At 44.2% G+C, this 17,804-nt stretch overlaps 2 protein-coding genes across 2 annotated transcripts in view; both read left to right on the forward strand.

Moving 5' to 3' along the window:
- Window positions 1–17,804, forward strand: part of LOC310760688 (uncharacterized protein) — a 278,926-nt gene that overhangs the window by 7,885 nt on the left and 253,237 nt on the right. The gene's annotated exons all lie outside the window — the stretch shown is intronic.
- Window positions 1–17,804, forward strand: part of LOC310760713 (uncharacterized protein) — a 122,358-nt gene that overhangs the window by 5,947 nt on the left and 98,607 nt on the right. The window contains exon 2 of the mRNA XM_083609775.1: window positions 6,484–6,709. The gene's annotated coding sequence lies outside the window, so the exon portion shown is untranslated. The remainder of the gene's footprint in view (window positions 1–6,483; window positions 6,710–17,804) is intronic.

Raw genomic sequence — 17,804 nt, forward strand, 5'->3', positions numbered from 1 at the left:
TAGCTACACGTTCCTCCAGTTGCTGGACTTTGTCTTTTAAGAGGGCAATCGACATGCAATTGCTGCAGGTAAAGCTGCCTGCAACCTTTGGCAAGATGGCAAACATTGCGCAGGAACCACAGGCTACTGCAGCTGTTCCCTCACCCTCCATCTTGAGAAGGTGTCGTTGGGGGTGACTACAGCGGTCCTCCATCATAAAAAGCGTGAAGACAGGACAAATAAATCCCCCCAAATAAACCTATATCTCCCCCAACAAACGTTTGAGACTAGCTCCCCTAAATCTAAAAGATGGATCAAACTGCGCGCGCCGCTAGGCGCGCGCCGCTGCCCTACAAGCTCTGACAAGCTCCTCCCACAGCTAATCACCTACCTCAACAGAAGCCCTGCCCCCTCTGACCTTTGCACAGAGAAAGCAGCTAATCAGCCACAAGAAACTCACACAAGAAAACCCTTTTTGTTCCTTCTTCAGCTGCTGCCCTACAAGCTCTGACAAGCTCCTCCCACAGCTAATCACCTACCTCAACAGAAGCCCTGCCCCCTCTGACCTTTGCACAGAGAAAGCAGCTAATCAGCCACAAGAAACTCACACAAGAAAACCCTTTTTGTTCCTTCTTCAGCTGCTGCCCTACAAGCTCTGGCAAGCTCCTCCCACAGCTAATCACCTACCTCAACAGAAGCCCTGCCCCCTCTGACCTTTGCACAGAGAAAGCAGCTAATCAGCCACAAGAAACTCACACAAGAAAACCCTTTTTGTTCCTTCTTCAGCTGCTGCCCTACAAGCTCTGGCAAGCTCCTCCCACAGCTAATCACCTACCTCAACAGAAGCCCTGCCCCCTCTGACCTTTGCACAGAGAAAGCAGCTAATCAGCCACAAGAAACTCACACAAGAAAACCCTTTTTGTTCCTTCTTCAGCTGCTGCCCTACAAGCTCTGACAAGCTCCTCCCACAGCTAATCACCTACCTCAACAGAAGCCCTGCCCCCTCTGACCTTTGCACAGAGAAAGCAGCTAATCAGCCACAAGAAACTCACACAAGAAAACCCTTTTTGTTCCTTCTTCAGCTGCTGCCCTACAAGCTCTGACAAGCTCCTCCCACAGCTAATCACCTACCTCAACAGAAGCCCTGCCCCCTCTGACCTTTGCACAGAGAAAGCAGCTAATCAGCCACAAGAAACTCACACAAGAAAACCCTTTTTGTTCCTTCTTCAGCTGCTGCCCTACAAGCTCTGACAAGCTCCTCCCACAGCTAATCACCTACCTCAACAGAAGCCCTGCCCCCTCTGACCTTTGCACAGAGAAAGCAGCTAATCAGCCACAAGAAACTCACACAAGAAAACCCTTTTTGTTCCTTCTTCAGCTGCTGCCCTACAAGCTCTGACAAGCTCCTCCCACAGCTAATCACCTACCTCAACAGAAGCCCTGCCCCCTCTGACCTTTGCACAGAGAAAGCAGCTAATCAGCCACAAGAAACTCACACAAGAAAACCCTTTTTGTTCCTTCTTCAGCTGCTGCCCTACAAGCTCTGACAAGCTCCTCCCACAGCTAATCACCTACCTCAACAGAAGCCCTGCCCCCTCTGACCTTTGCACAGAGAAAGCAGCTAATCAGCCACAAGAAACTCACACAAGAAAACCCTTTTTGTTCCTTCTTCAGCTGCTGCCCTACAAGCTCTGGCAAGCTCCTCCCACAGCTAATCACCTACCTCAACAGAAGCCCTGCCCCCTCTGACCTTTGCACAGAGAAAGCAGCTAATCAGCCACAAGAAACTCACACAAGAAAACCCTTTTTGTTCCTTCTTCAGCTGCTGCCCTACAAGCTCTGACAAGCTCCTCCCACAGCTAATCACCTACCTCAACAGAAGCCCTGCCCCCTCTGACCTTTGCACAGAGAAAGCAGCTAATCAGCCACAAGAAACTCACACAAGAAAACCCTTTTTGTTCCTTCTTCAGCTGCTGCCCTACAAGCTCTGACAAGCTCCTCCCACAGCTAATCACCTACCTCAACAGAAGCCCTGCCCCCTCTGACCTTTGCACAGAGAAAGCAGCTAATCAGCCACAAGAAACTCACACAAGAAAACCCTTTTTGTTCCTTCTTCAGCTGCTGCCCTACAAGCTCTGACAAGCTCCTCCCACAGCTAATCACCTACCTCAACAGAAGCCCTGCCCCCTCTGACCTTTGCACAGAGAAAGCAGCTAATCAGCCACAAGAAACTCACACAAGAAAACCCTTTTTGTTCCTTCTTCAGCTGCTGCCCTACAAGCTCTGACAAGCTCCTCCCACAGCTAATCACCTACCTCAACAGAAGCCCTGCCCCCTCTGACCTTTGCACAGAGAAAGCAGCTAATCAGCCACAAGAAACTCACACAAGAAAACCCTTTTTGTTCCTTCTTCAGCTGCTGCCCTACAAGCTCTGACAAGCTCCTCCCACAGCTAATCACCTACCTCAACAGAAGCCCTGCCCCCTCTGACCTTTGCACAGAGAAAGCAGCTAATCAGCCACAAGAAACTCACACAAGAAAACCCTTTTTGTTCCTTCTTCAGCTGCTGCCCTACAAGCTCTGACAAGCTCCTCCCACAGCTAATCACCTACCTCAACAGAAGCCCTGCCCCCTCTGACCTTTGCACAGAGAAAGCAGCTAATCAGCCACAAGAAACTCACACAAGAAAACCCTTTTTGTTCCTTCTTCAGCTGCTGCCCTACAAGCTCTGACAAGCTCCTCCCACAGCTAATCACCTACCTCAACAGAAGCCCTGCCCCCTCTGACCTTTGCACAGAGAAAGCAGCTAATCAGCCACAAGAAACTCACACAAGAAAACCCTTTTTGTTCCTTCTTCAGCTGCTGCCCTACAAGCTCTGGCAAGCTCCTCCCACAGCTAATCACCTACCTCAACAGAAGCCCTGCCCCCTCTGACCTTTGCACAGAGAAAGCAGCTAATCAGCCACAAGAAACTCACACAAGAAAACCCTTTTTGTTCCTTCTTCAGCTGCTGCCCTACAAGCTCTGACAAGCTCCTCCCACAGCTAATCACCTACCTCAACAGAAGCCCTGCCCCCTCTGACCTTTGCACAGAGAAAGCAGCTAATCAGCCACAATCTCTTACGCACAGCAACCCAGGCCTTGTGGGCGGGGGGGGGGGTTGCAGTGCCATGGTTGGATCACTTCCTTTTTTAAAAAAAAATATATATATATTAAGGTTTTGAAAGGTTACAAAATTAAAGAAAAAGAAAAGAAAAAAGAGCAAAACCACGGAAAAATAAAAACAATTAAGAAAAAAAATCAATCCTTCCATAACTTATCTTTCATTTGCTTGTTTCCTTGACCTCCTCACACCTCCCTTTTTTGTATTCTAGTTCAATTAGCTATTTCAGCAAATCCTTTCCATCTTTGTTTTTATCCTAATAATTTATCTTAATATAATGTAACTTTACATTCTGACCACGTAACAATCTATTTTTACCTAATCTTTTATAGCATTTCTGCTAAAACCACGTAACTTGATTCCAACATCCTTCTAACATTCCTTAATTTTACAATGTTTCTGTAAATAAACTTTAAATTTCTTCCAATCTTCTTCCACCGACTCTTCTCCCTGGTCTCGGATTCTGCCGGTCATTTCTGCCAATTCCATGTAGTCCATCACTTTCATCTGCCATTCTTCCCGGGTGGGTAGATCTTGTGTCTTCCAATACTTTGCAATAAGTATTCTTGCTGCTGTTGTAGCATACATAAAAAAAGTTGTATCCTTCTTTGACACCGATTGGCCGACCATGCCCAGGAGAAAGGCCTCTGGTTTCTTCAGGAAGATATATTTAAATACCTTTTTCATTTCATTATAGATCATCTCCCAGAAAGTCTTAATCCTTGGGCATGTCCACCAAGGGTGAAAGAATGTACCTTCAGTCTCTTTACATTTCCAGCATTTATTATCAGGCAAATGATATATTTTTGCAAGCTTGACTGGTGTCATGTACCACCTGTAAATCATTTTCATTATATTCTCTCTTAAGGCATTACACGCCGTGAACTTCATACCTGTGGTCCATAACCGTTCCCAGTCAGCCATCATAATATTATGTCCAACATCTTGTGCCCATTTAATTATAGCTGATTTCACCGTTTCATCCTGAGTATTCCATTTCAACAGCAGGTTATACATTCTTGACAAGTTCTTAGTTTTGGGGTCTAACAGTTCTGTTTCCAATTTTGATTTTTCCACCTGGAAGCAACCCAGGCCTTGTGGGCGGGGAGGGGGGGTTGCAGTGCCGTGGTCAGATCACTTCCTGGTGCAACTGGACTTCTCCGCGACCCTTCCCCTCTGCATGGAGGTGGGACCGATTCAGATGGTCCGCCCCCGCCACTTAATGGCTCCAAATGGTTTCCAGAGAGTGGTAGGGGATGCTTTATCCCATGTTGATGGCCTTTCAGCTGATTCCCTGGTGGCCCGCTGGAATGTGGAGTTAACCAGGGCTATTGACTGTTTGGCTCCGAAGCGCCCTCTTCAATTGCATGGAGCCCGGACAGCCCTGTGGTTTTCCACGGATCTGAGGGAAATGAAACAATCGCTGAGACGGCTAGAGCGCCGGTGACGGATAACTCATTCTGAAGCTGACCAGACACGGGTTAGAACTCAATGTCGAGCCTACCAAGTGGCGGTTCGCAATTTAGTGGAACCACCTGCTACATTGGGGCCCAGTATGGGCCACATGATCTCCTGCAATGATTTTGCAAAGTTTTTTGCAGATAAAGTCGCTCAGATTCAGGAAGAGGTAGACTCCACCGTGGGAGCAGGGCTGGGGCGGGAGAGTGCTAGTGTCCTGTCTAGTCAAGTTGTGTGGGATCAGTTCCAATCTGTTACCTCTGAGGATGTGGACAGGCTGCTTGGACGAGTGAAACCAACCACCTGTCTCCTTGATTCTTGCCCATCCTGGCTTATAAAAGGTAGCCGGGAAGGGCTGGGAGATGGGCTTCGTGGGGTTGTGAATGCTTCTCTCTGTGAGGGAGCCTTCCCAGACCCGCTGAAAGAGGCGGTTATCAAACCGCTTATTAAAGAACCATCTTTAGATGCTGCCAATATGGCTAACTATCGCCCAGTCTCAAATCTTCCATTCTTGGGCAAGGTGATTGAGCGAGTGGTTGCTGAACAACTCCAGGCACGCCTGGAAGAAGTGCACCATTTGGATCCCTTCCAGTCGGGATTCAGGCCTCATCATGGGACTGAAACTGCCTTGGTCGCACTGGTTCTCTTTCCTAGTTCTGCTGGATCTCTCAGCGGCATTTGATACCATCGACCATAACATCCTTCTGGACTGTCTTGAGGGGCTGGGAACTGGGGGCACTGTCATACAGTGGTTCCGCTCCTTCCTCCTGGGCCGTGTCCAAAAAGTGGTGGGGGGGATGAGTGTTCAGACCCCTGGGCTCTCACTTGTGGGGTGCCTCAGGGTTCCGTCCTCTCCCCCATGCTTTTCAACATCTACATGCAGCTGCTGGGAGAGATCATCATGGGGTTTGGGCTGGGTGTTGATCAGTATGCAGATGATACCCAGCTCTACCTCTCTTTCAAATCGGAACCAGTGAAGGCGGTGAAATTTCTGTGTGAGTGTCTAGAGGTGGTTGGAGGATGGATGGCGGCTAACAGATTGAGGTTGAATCCTGACAAGACAAAAGTACTATTTTGGGGGGACAGGAGGCGTCGTGTGGGGGACTCCCTGGTCCTGAATGGGGTAACTGTGCCCCTGAAGGACCAGGTGCGCAACCTGGGAGTCATTCTGGACTCGCAGCTGTCATTGGGAGCACAGGTCAATTGTGTGTCCAGGGCAGCTGTTTATCAGCTCCATCTGGTATGCAGGCTGAGACACTCCCTGCCCGCAGACTGTCTCTCCAGAGTGGTGCATGCTCTGGTTATCTCTCGCTTGGACTACTGCAATGCGCTCTATGTGGGGCTACCTTTGAAGGTGACCCGGAAACTACAACTAATCCAAAATGCGGCAGCTAGACTGGTGACTGGGAGCGGCCGCCGAGACCATATAACACCGGTCTTGAAAGACCTACACTGGCTCCCAGAACGTTTCTGAGCACAATTCAAAGTGTTTCTGCTGACCTTGAAAGCCCTAAACGGTCCGGTATACCTGAAGGAGCGTCTCCACCTCCATCGTTCTGTCACGGCTAAAATGGCCGCTGTTTCTTTAATGCGAATAAAGCTGGGTCAGCATGACTCAGCGGCTTGCAGCAGGTTGTATATATATAGTGAGAAATGTTAGTTTGTTGCTGAGGCTGGTGTTTGGGTTGGTTGGTTGGTTAGTTAGTGCTGGTGTATATAGTTATTCAGTCATGTTTTGCACAAAGACTTTTAAGAATAAAACTCTGCAAGGATATTCTCGTGGACTCTTTTTGTGCTAACCAGGGTCCGAGGACCAGGCTGAGGAGACAAAGGGAGGTCAGAACCTTTTCCTCCTTTTTTTTTGCTTTTTACAAACACTGACAGGTTATGGGCCCAGTGTTTCTGAGCATGTGCAGAGTGCAAAATGACTGACAGCATCTCAGCAGGGAGCTGGTGAGTCCTGGTGGTGTACGAAGCCAGTGGCTGTGCATTGGAGCAGTTGGTGGCAAGCTGTAACTGTCTGCAGTGACGCTGGAGCGGCTAGGATCTGAGGATCAGCAAAGCACTCAGTGTCGGCTACTGGAACAGTTTGAGCTGCTAGAGGACCACAGTAGGCGACTCACAGAGTGGCTACACCAGTTGCAGAGCCAGGCGGGACCTGAGGGTCAACAGAGGCAACAGCTAGAAGCCGGTGAGTGCCAGCCAGGACCAGTTGGACTCTAAAGAGAGAGTCAGGAGAGATTGCTGGAGGCCCCACAGAAGGGGCTCAACAAGCACCAGCAGAGATGGCAGATTTCCAGTCTTCCCAAGTTGTAAATATTGGGGAGGTATCCCTTTTGAACTTCTCTCAGAAAGGAACTGGCTGAGTTGGTCAATTAAAATGCAGCAGTTGTTAAGGAGAGATGGACTATGGGACTGTGTTGAAACTGAGGTTTTGAGACAGGACTCTGCTGAGAAAAAACGGCTGGATGAAAGGGCCCGTGCCCAAATTATGCTGTGTTTGAGCAACTCTCAGTTATTGCATGTAGCAAATGCCAGCATAGCGTTTGAGTGCTGGAATTTATTAAGGGCAATGCATGTCAGAGAAACTGCTGGAACTATAATTTATCTGACCAGAAGGCTGTTCAGGACTGTTATGAAAGAAGGTGAGAGTTTGGCAACTCATCTTCAAACGCTGAAATCTCTGTTTCTTCAACTACAGCAGAGAGGTAAGCGTTATGATGAGACTGACCAAACACACATTATCCTTTCAAGTTTGCCTGAAAGCTGGTTGCCTGTAATTAATAGCATGGAGAGTATGCGTCCCTGAGATCTGACCCTTGAGTATGTGGTTGGCAGATTGACCGAAGAAGCAGAAAGAAGGTCAGATAGACAGGCTGAACTCCAAGAGCAGAGGAGTTACAGTCGAGGGGGCCAGCAGCAGAATCTGCCAATGGAGCAACGCCAAGGTTTGGACTTGGCCATGGCGGTGAGGAGGTGCTATAGATGCAACCAACCCGGGCATCTCCAGCGTCAATGCAGGGCAAGACTTCCAGGAGATGACGTGGAGCAGAGACAGCAATCAACGCAGAAACGTAAGCAGAAGGGGTTCTCTTCAGGGAAGAAGAACACGTGTTCTGCTCAGTTTGTTTCTGCATTTTCTCGAGAGGAGAGGAAGATACCTCGAGGAACATGGTTGCTGGACTCTGGGAGCAGCAGGATTATCTGCAACAGTCGGGAGGACTTTAAGACCCTGGGGAAGCCAGCTGATGGGAAAGACTCAATCTATCTTGCTGATGGTCGTAGAAGCAAGATTGATGGCCAGGGAACATGTTTCCTGCAGTGCTTGAACACTACTCTACCAGAGACTCTGTTTGTCAGCAGTTTGGACTATTGTTTACTGTCTGTAAGCTGTTTGATTAATGCAGGGTATAGTGTTAAGTTCACGCAGGATGGCTGTCTGATAAAGAATGGATCTCAGGTATGTGGCCATGCAAAGTTGGAAAATGGGTTATATGTAATGCAGGACAAGCCTGTTAAAGCAGCCCAGATGGTTCAGGATAATTTACCAGTTCATAAGGGGTGTGTACATGAACTGCACAGAAAACTGGGTCATGCCATTTTCCGTGTGCTTTCAGAGATGCAAAAGGTGTGCAAGAATCTTAAAGTAAATAGCTGTAACTGTTTCCTAGATTGCAATGTATGTAAAATGGCCAAATCTAAGAGGAAGCCTGTGGCTTCTAAAAGTGACAGAATATCTAAAGAGGTTTTAGAACTTGTCCATTGTGACGTGATAGGTCCTTTTCCACAGAAGACTGAAGGGGGCGTCAGATATGCTTTTCTGGTAATAGATGATAAATCACGTTTTAGTTGGTTGTTTTTGTTAAAGCAGAAATCTGAGTGTTTCCCCACATTCAGAGAATGGGTTGCCCAAGCTGACAAGCTCTTCGCTCACCCTGTTGTGCAGTTGCAAACATATAGGGGCGGAGAATTTCTGAACAAACAATTTGGGGCATGGTTGCGACGTAAGGGGATCACTCACCGTTTGACTAACCCTTATAGCCCTGCTGAAAATGGTCTGTGTGAAAGACGTGGGGCTGTGATACAGTCAGTAAAGGACTGCCTGCTAGTGGATGCAGGATTGGGTCACAACCGTAGGCTGTGGGGCGAGGCTTTTCTGACAGCAATTTTTTTGATTAATAGAACCTGGTCTAGCTCTATAAAAGATATTCCATATCGTGTGTTGTTTGGGAAAGAACCAGAGTGGACAGTGCTCCATAACTGGGGTTCTTGGGCACATGTAAATATCCCCAAAGCTCAGCGCCAGAAAGGGGGCACTAGAGCGCAGAAACTGCGGTTTGTGGGATATCAGTCCTATGGCAAAGGGCGGCGTTTCAATTTACGCCCAGGACGCGTGGTTCTGTCACGAAGCGCAGACTTCGCTGACCAGGACAGATGGACTGCGATCCATGCCAACCCAGATTGCCTACTGCCACTGAAAGTAAGAGAAGAGGCATCTTCTCAGCCATTGGCAACACAGGAGCAGGATGAGGAGGGGGCATAGATTTCCTCAAAAGATGTGGCAATAGATAATACTTCTCAAGAGGAAGAGGAAGAAGAGCCAGAGATAAGGGGGGAAGAAGAGGTAGTTGTGCCTAGGCGCTCCCAGCGTTCAAACAAGGGTGTACCTCCTCAGCGTTTGACCCTAGGAGGAGTGAGAGTATGCAATGTGAGGAACTTCCGGGTTAGCGCCAACGACGAATGGCGGAGTTCCTCCGATTGGAGGAACGGGCTCTGTGGAAATTGGTTCTTCCCGCCACTGCGAAGGCGGGGGCCCGCTAGAAATCCCAGGCGGAGAAGCCTGGGAACGTGGGGTTCGGCAGAGCACCAAGAGCGCCTCCCCTACTCACGGGGAAACCCCTTTTCGGGGCTCCGGAGTGAAGTGGGGTGAGCAGCGCGGTGCTGCGAACCGATCGCTATTTCCATGGAGGGAAGCCGCACAGCCATCGCCGGAGAGCGCTGACTTTTTCCTGATGACATTTGGACTCTAAATCAAGTACCCGTGAGTAAAAACGGAGAATTAGATCAAGAAATCTGCAAAATTTATGAATTAGGCACGAAGCAGGAAGGTTTAAACAGGAAGTCCGCCTTCCGCTTTTTGTATATAGACTGAAGCAAAGACCTTGCAACCTAATAGCCTGGAAAACTGTTTTAAAGTTGGAAATTTCCTGCATCCACAACCAATAAACCCCCCTTGGAAGCAGGAGAAAAGGGGGGGGGGACTTGACTGTTTAATCCTGCAGGAGGAGAGTAAAGGAATTTAAGTTTCCATTGTCCCAAACCTGGGGACGGGGTGTCGGGACAGAAATTGTTTGAGACGTCCATTGATTGAAAGTGGAGTACTTTGGACTTCCGGGTCAGCGCCATCGATTAATGGCGGATTCCCTCTGAGTCTCGGAGGGACCAGCTCCGCGGGATCGGGTCTTACCGCTGTGGCAAAGCGGGGGCCCTTTAAAAATCACAGGCGGGGGAAGCCTGTGAACGTGGGGACTCAGCGGGCACCATTTGCGCCCCACCAATCTGCGAAGGGACCCTTTTAAGGGCTCCGGAGCGGGATGGGGTGAGCGGCGCGGTGCTGAGAGTAGACTGCTTCTTCCACGGAGTGAAGCCGCACAGCCGTGATCAGAGAGCGCTGACTTTTTCCTGGGACAATTGGATTTTAAAGTAACTACCTGTGAGTAGGATTAAATTGGATTTAAAAGGAGTAAGAATAAGCCAATTCGACACCGAAGCGGGAAGGTATAAACAGGAAGTCTGCCTTCCCTTCTTGTAAATAGATTAAAGCAAAGAGACTGTAAAGCGGAAACTCGGAAAGACGTCTTTGAAAAAGACTCAAATCTTAACATCAGGAAAGCGGTCTCCCCTCCAGATTGCAGGAGAGGAGGGGGGAAAGTTTGAGGTGTATTTACCTGCAAAAACAAGAGGAAAAGGAAGCTAAAATCCTCTGCCTAAAACCTGGGAACGGACTGCCCCTAGACAAGGAAAGCCGCTCAGTGGAAAGCCTATCGGTAAGCAGAGGATTTTTGACTTACCTCTGCAAAAAGAGATACAGTGTTTCTGGACTTCTCTTGGTTTTAAAGTAACTGTTTAAGTGGACTGAAACTGTTGTTTTTAAGTGAATTGGGGGACTCATAAGGACTATATTTGTTTTTAAAAGTTGCAAGCTCCGGCTGTTACTGTGTCCCCCTAGAGGAGGTTTGACATTGCTACAATAACAACTGGGTTATAGGAAAATTCCTTTCCAAAACAAACTTTCAACCGTGGGATTGACCTTGGACTCTCATGAGAGTGTTATGGCAGATGGGAGAGGAAAGTTAGAGCTGGCGCAGGAAAAGACTACTAGGTCTGGCAGACACTATCGGACAGACACTGCGCAGCAGCGAAGGGCTTCAACATCTGGAACATCAGGGGCTGCTCCTCCACAGGTCAAACCAAAAGTTATGTCGTCCAAAGACGTTTTGGCACATGCACTTGGAAAAATTAATGAATCCTTGGAAAACCTAGCTAAGCAGGTAGCTGAGACAAATAAACAAGTAGCTGAAGCATCAGTTAAAATTGATCTGAATACTACAAGCATGAATAATTTGGGACAGAAGGTGAATACCAATACACAGTCTATTGAAAAATTATTACAGGAATCTGCTTCGACCAGAAAGATAGCTGAAGAAGCAAAAGATATTGCAACTGCTACTCAAGAGAAGATACCACCAGTATATAAGCAATTGGAGGACCACGGTTTGACACTGTCCATGATTGAATTGAAAGAGAAACAAAGGAATTTAAGAATCAGGGCTGTACCAGAACGTGAGAAAGATAATCTGGCTGACTTTCTTACACAGGAATTTACAGATTTTTGGCAACAGGACTTGGGGAAGGAAGAATTTAAGATAGTGAGTGCATTCAGACTTGGAAGAGGACAAAGGAGGAACAAGGTGAGGGACTGTTTGATTACTCTTCGAACAAAAGAGGAGAGAGACAAAATTTTGAATCTGCACTATCAAAGGACTTTGGAAATTGACGACAAAAGAGTGGAGGTATTTAAGGATATTCCAAAACATCTTTTGGACTTAAGGCTTAACTACGGAGATCTAGTTGCCCTGTTGAGAAGAAATAGAATTCTCTTTAGGTGGGAATTTCCCCAAGGACTATCCTTTAAATATAAAGGAAGAAAGATAAAAATAAGATCAGTTAACGACAAAGACAGGTTTTTGAAAGACCACGAAGAAGATCTACAGAAAGAAGCGGAATCCGGAGAAGAGCCAAGAGCACTGGAAAAAGGAATACTAGATATAGCAAACCTATCTTTTGGATTGCACGGTCCAGAGAAAGAGACACCATTGACAGAACAAGAACAGACACTTGGTGCAGTTGGAGGCAAAGCGAAGTAACCCCATCATGGCTCTGCAACTTTTAAGTTGGAATTGCAACGGCCTTAACTCTCCTCGGAAGAGAAAAAGTGTTTTTCACTTACTAAAAAAGGAACAATTGGACTTGATTTGTCTACAAGAAACTCATGTAACAAGGTTACACAGGAAACTACTTATCAGTAAGAGATTGGGACAGGAGTTTATCTCATCTGACAAAGTTAAAAAAAGAGGAGTTGTGATATATGCAAAGGAGAGACTATTACCGAAATTAATTTTTAAAGATGAACAAGGAAGATTCCTGGCAATTGAAATTCAAGTTCAAGAAGAGAAATTTCTGATTGTAGGAATTTATGCACCGAATGAGGGGAAATCTGAATTTTTTAAAAAGTTGCATGAGACCTTATTGGACTATTTGGATTACAATCTGATTTTGATGGGGGACATGAATGGAGTAGTATCTACAAACATGGACAAGGCACAAAGACAGGTAGTTACCAAGGATGGTAGACTACCAAAAACCTTTTTTGAGATGACAGACAATATGGACTTAGTGGACATTTGGAGAACAAAGAACCCCTTGGGAAGAGAGGGAACCTTCTTTTCTGAAGCCAAGATGACATGGACTAGAATTGACCAAATATGGGTAACTAGAGGAATGGCACCAAAGATAAAGAAAGTGGAAATCTGCCCAAAAACTTGCTCCGACCATAACGCTCTAAGGATGGAGATGAAGCAAATATCAACTGGCTCCTTCAGATGGAGGATGAATGACACCTTATTTGGAGATGAAGAAGTGCATAAAAAGGCCCAAAAAACTTTGAGAGATTATTTTGAAATAAATATGAACACTAATGTAGAAAAAAGAGTAACCTGGGACGCAAGCAAAGCTGTTATGAGAGGGTTTTTGATACAACAGAATGCAATAAAGAAGAGAAGTCAAAATGAGAAGAAAGATAAAATTTTGGAGAAAATAAAAGAAAGTGAGAAGAAATTGAGGGCAAAACCAAAGTCGCAGGAGAGGACTTCCGGTGCAGCGCGACTCTCTCCGCAAGCGGGGATTTTACCGCGAGGTGAATCCCGAGCTATTTTGGATAAAAAGGGGTGCTACAGGGCGCAGTGGCCCCCAATATTAACCTCTGTGGGATACCAGAGGGTCAGGTTCCCAGCGAAGCCAGGAGCAACTCGCACGGCCGTCAGGTAACTCCAAAAGGGGCGAAGAGAACGGCGGAGCGGGCAGCGGGCTAAGGGAAGCCATTTTCTATATCCAAATAGCGAAGCCCCGAGCTTGCAAGAGGAGCGCTACATTCTCAAATATAAGAACTCCGAGCCCAATTGGACTATAAATTTGTTATAATTTGGTTAAGGAAGGTATCGGAGGCTAATAAAAAAAACTTCGGAGTTCAACTGTCATCTGGAATCAACACAGACGCAGCGCAGCGTGCAGAGCTGGAAAGAGAAAGTGAGTTGCCGCTTGCGGTTACTGTTTCCCTTCTCTCCCAAAGTTTTCAAAAAAGTAACTTTCTGGGTAGCTACAAGTGTCATATGCTTGTAGAATTAAAAAGGGAGAGCAGATGGTGATGATTTGAACTTTCTTAGACCTCGATAATATCGAAAAGTAAACAGAGGAAAGGAGAGATTTGTTACTTTCACTTCCCGAGAGCAAAGAACAAAGGCTTTGGAGACAAAAGACGAAAGGAACTTCAGACGCCATTATTAGTGTTTGACTACGCAGCAGCAGAACATTGAGGGGGGCAAAGAGACTGGAAACTTTTTCTGCTGACCCCATTTATTATTAAAAAGGAACTTAGTTAACCTGTCAGCTAAGTCATATAATACTGGATTCTTCTCCCCCTCTTTTTATTCTCTTTTTTTCTATAAATTGGCTCCCTGAAGACGACAAATCACATAAACTCTAGTGGCGGAAAGGAGATATTACACTTTGGTTTTCAAGTTTTTTTTGTTTTTTTTTCTTTCTTCCTTTTTTATGAGGAATATTGGAAAGGGATAAGTGCCTCTGAAGCTTAAATAAATTGGTTTTCATATAACTAAAAACTCTTACCTCCCATTTTGTGTGACAAGTTTGATCTATATTGGAAGGAAACTTTAATTATTAATTGGAGCCAACCCCCGGAAACTTTCGAAGCTGGATTAGAATCTACCTCACTTCAGAACGCCTGTCCTCTCTGGAAAGACTGGATGTGACCTCTGTTATTTGTTTTCCTTTTCCTTCAAACGCATAAACATAATTTGGATTTAGCCTAATTGGTGGCAAGAAGATAAAAAACCCATCAGAGAACTCTGTTTGCAATATAATGGATGTAACCCTTCCCCCCCTCGGTGGAATAGCCTAATTGGTGGCAAGAAGATTAATTTGGGTTTTGCAGGATTTCTTTTTCTTTTATCAATATATTTACTATTTGTTCACTATCTGCTTACTAATTTGTTCTCTACTTGGTATACCTGGCATATTTAGCTTATTGAAGTTTGGATTGTTAAGGTCGATATCTGATATAAGGTGTACTAAGTGAGTGAAATATATAAGTGAAAATGTCACATGCAGCAAAGAAGGGAGGTGACGGGGGGACGCCAGCAGAGAGGAAAGGGTCTAAACAAGAAACAGAGTTCAAAGCAGAGATCTTAAAAATGTTTGCGGAAATAAAACAAAGTGAAAAAAACTTAGAATCAAAATTAGAATCTGTGGACAACAAGATTGGAAAAATGGACAAAAAAATTGATGAGACAGTTAATGAACTGAAAGGGCAAATAAGAGATGTTTCTAAGAGAACACATACATTGGAGGAAGGATATAAGAAGACGAAACAAGAAATGAAGGAAGTGAAGCGGGAAGAAGAGAGAATCAGAGTGGAGGTGATGGAACTAAACAAATCCCAAGAAGAAATTAAAGATTTGATTGCGATGAATGAACTTAGACAACGGGAGGTTAATTTGAGGTTAAGAGCTGTTCCGGAGATGCAGAATGAGAATATTAAAGAAAGATTGGTCTCTGAGTTAGCCCAATGGTTAGAGCTACCAACAGAAGAGGTTGCTAAGACAGTCCAAAATGCCTTCAGAATGAGGGTAAAAACACCTAAAACAAAGAAATTTCCAGGGGACTGTCTAATTACCTTTAAGGATAGAGAGATGAGGAATTTGGTTCTACAGAAGAACAGAGAGAAAAGACTGTATATAGACGGAAGCTACATCATCATCTTTAAAGATATACCAATAAGAATATTGAAACGAAGAGACCCATATAAACCATTGGTACAGATCCTGAAGAAGAATAATATTGAATTTAGGTGGGAATTTCCGGAGGGAATCTCCTTTTTCTATAAAACCAAAAAACGAAGATTGACGAGTCCAGAAGAAACAGGGAAATTTTTGAGGAGGTACAAAGAACCTAAAACAGAGGAAGAGACATTGGAAGAAGTTAAAGGTCCAGGAAGAGGCGCAAGTGCTAAGGATGAATTGGAAGAAGAGAAAGAAGATAGGACGGAAGAGGAAGAGGAGGAAGAAAGAGAAGAGGAAGAAGAATCGGCGGAATTATAAAAGACTGGAAAGACAAATAAATTTTATTTAATTGAAATCAAAATGGCACTAAAGTTGTGGAGTTGGAATATTAACGGCATAAATGAGAAAAAAAAATGGAATAAAATTGAACAAATTTTAAAAAAGAAAAAATTGGACATCATATGCTTACAAGAGACACATGTGGCGAAGAAACATAAGAAAATTTTGATTAATAAGAGATTAGGGAACGAATTCATATCATCAGATAAGGAGAAAAAAAGAGGAGTAGTTCTATACATTCAAAATAAAATCGAAACGCAGCAAATTTTTAAAGACGAAGAAGGAAGAATTATAGCAGTTAGGATTAAATGGCAAGGCGAAAATTTGATAATAGTCGGGATCTATGCACCTAATGGAAATAAGACTGATTTTTATAAGAAATTGGAAGAAATGTTATTTGAATATATGGATCAGAAAATTATTGTAATGGGAGATATGAACGCGGTGGTCTCATTGGAGCTGGATAGGCTTAGAGATGGTATGAGTAAAGAAGGAAAATTACCAAAAACTTTTTTCTCAATGGTGAAAAACTACAATCTGATAGATATCTGGAGACTCAGACACCCATTGGACAAACAGTTCACCTATTTTTCGGAACCAAATCAGTCGTTGTCAAGAATAGATCAAATATGGGTCTCGAACGACTTGACTCCAAGAATTCTTCAAATTGAGATACAACCAAGAGTAATTTCGGACCACAATCCAATAAAAATGGAATTGAAAGGATTTGAGGAAAGAACCTTTAGATGGAGAATTAACGACTACCTTTTAGATGATCAAAAAACTGTTGAAAAAGCACGAAAGAAGTTAACGGACTACTTTGTGGATAATTGCAACAAAGGAACGAAGATGAGCGTAGTCTGGGACGCAAGCAAGGCAGTGCTAAGAGGTTTTTTTATTCAACAGAACGCATTGAAGAATAAGAATAGAGAAAAAAGGAAAAAAGAAATCTTAAAACAAATAATGGACAATGAACAAAAACTCATTAAAAAACCAAACAACATAAAAATAAGACAGGAGATTAAGGTTTTACAATCACAGTTCGCAATGATTATAAACAAAGAAATAGAATTGAATATTAAAAGACTAAGACAAAAGAACTTTGAATATGCAAATAAATCTGGCAAATGGCTTGCGTGGCAAATTAAGAAAAGGAAAGAGCAAAATACGATTAATAAAATCATAATAAATGGAGAGGAAGTGGATAATCCGAAGGAAATCAGGAAAGGATTCACGGACTACTATAGACAATTATACAAAAACAGAGAAAGAAATAATATGAGGAAAATAGAACGTTTTTTGAAAGAAAAAAAGGTGCAAAAGATCCCGACAGAAAAGAAAGACCAACTGAATGCCCCAATAGGAGAGGAGGAGTTAAAAGAAGTCATAAAGGAATTGAAGAGAGGGAAAGCACCAGGTCCAGATGGCTTTACAGCAGGGTACTATAAAGAAATGAGAGAGGTACTAATGTTACCATTAAAAGAAGTTATGAATAATATCTTAAAGGAGAGAGACATCCCAGAGACTTGGAAAGAAGCATATATTACGTTGATTCCCAAACAGGACTCAGATTTATTACAAGTTAAAAATTATAGGCCTATTTCACTACTCAACGTAGACTATAAAATATTCGCAGGGATTTTAGCGAATAGATTGAAAAAAATTTTGCAAGAAATTATTCATAAAGATCAAGCGGGTTTTCTTCCAGGCAGGCAGTTGAAAGATAATATAAGGAGTGTAATAAATATTTTGGAATATCTGTCTGCCAGGAATGAAAAACAAGCTATGTTAATGTTCGTTGACGCAGAAAAGGCCTTCGATAATATCGCCTGGGATTTCATGTTGCAAAACTTAGAGTTTATGGATGTGGGAACTGAGTTCTGTAATGGAATAAAGGCAATTTATACAGAGCAGAAAGCAAAGTTAATTATAAATAATGTAACCACAGAAGACATAAAAATAACAAAAGGTACTAGACAGGGATGCCCACTCTCTCCGCTACTATTTATAATGGTCCTGGAGGTTTTCCTGAGTTCAATAAGACAAAATAAATTAATAAAAGGGATAACAGTTGGTCAGAATGAATACAAAGTTAAGGCCTTTGCAGACGATTTGGTAATTACAACGGAAGAACCATTAGAAAGCGTGAAAGAGGTTTTGAATGAAATCGAGAAGTTTGGCAATTTGGCAGGGTTTAGACTAAATAAGAAGAAAACAAAAATAATTACA

Source organism: Podarcis filfolensis, assembly GCF_964270895.1.
Source record: "Podarcis filfolensis genome assembly, chromosome: 4".
NCBI lineage: Eukaryota > Metazoa > Chordata > Lepidosauria > Squamata > Lacertidae > Podarcis > Podarcis filfolensis.